A 395-nucleotide genomic window follows, 5' to 3' on the forward strand; every position below is an offset into this window, starting at 1 on the left:
AAAAAAAAAAAAAAAAAAAAGAAAAGAAAAAGAATGTTTTTACCATTATCTATAACGCGATCTATGTTCAAATATCCCTAATTGCCTCTAAGAGTTTCTTTACACCTAATTTGCCCAAACCAGAATCCAACTGAAGCTTTGCATTGCATCTGGGTGTGGTGTTTCTTGAGCTCCTCTGCTCTAATCAGGTCCTCTCATGAAGGAGACTGGATTGATTGTTCTGCAGAAGAGTCATCTTTCCGATTTACCTGGCTGCTTCTTCATGGTGCCATTTAGCTTGTTTCTCTATCCCCTAAATCTCCTGGAAACTGAAAGTTAGATATAAAGTCTTGATTAGAATCGAGTTAAAAGCTTTTACTGGAAAATACAGGTCTGGCTGTGCTAACATTTTTACT

The sequence above is a fragment of the Otolemur garnettii genome, unplaced genomic scaffold, assembly GCF_000181295.1.
Source record: "Otolemur garnettii isolate 467f Iridium unplaced genomic scaffold, OtoGar3 scaffold00020, whole genome shotgun sequence".
Lineage (NCBI taxonomy): Eukaryota > Metazoa > Chordata > Mammalia > Primates > Galagidae > Otolemur > Otolemur garnettii.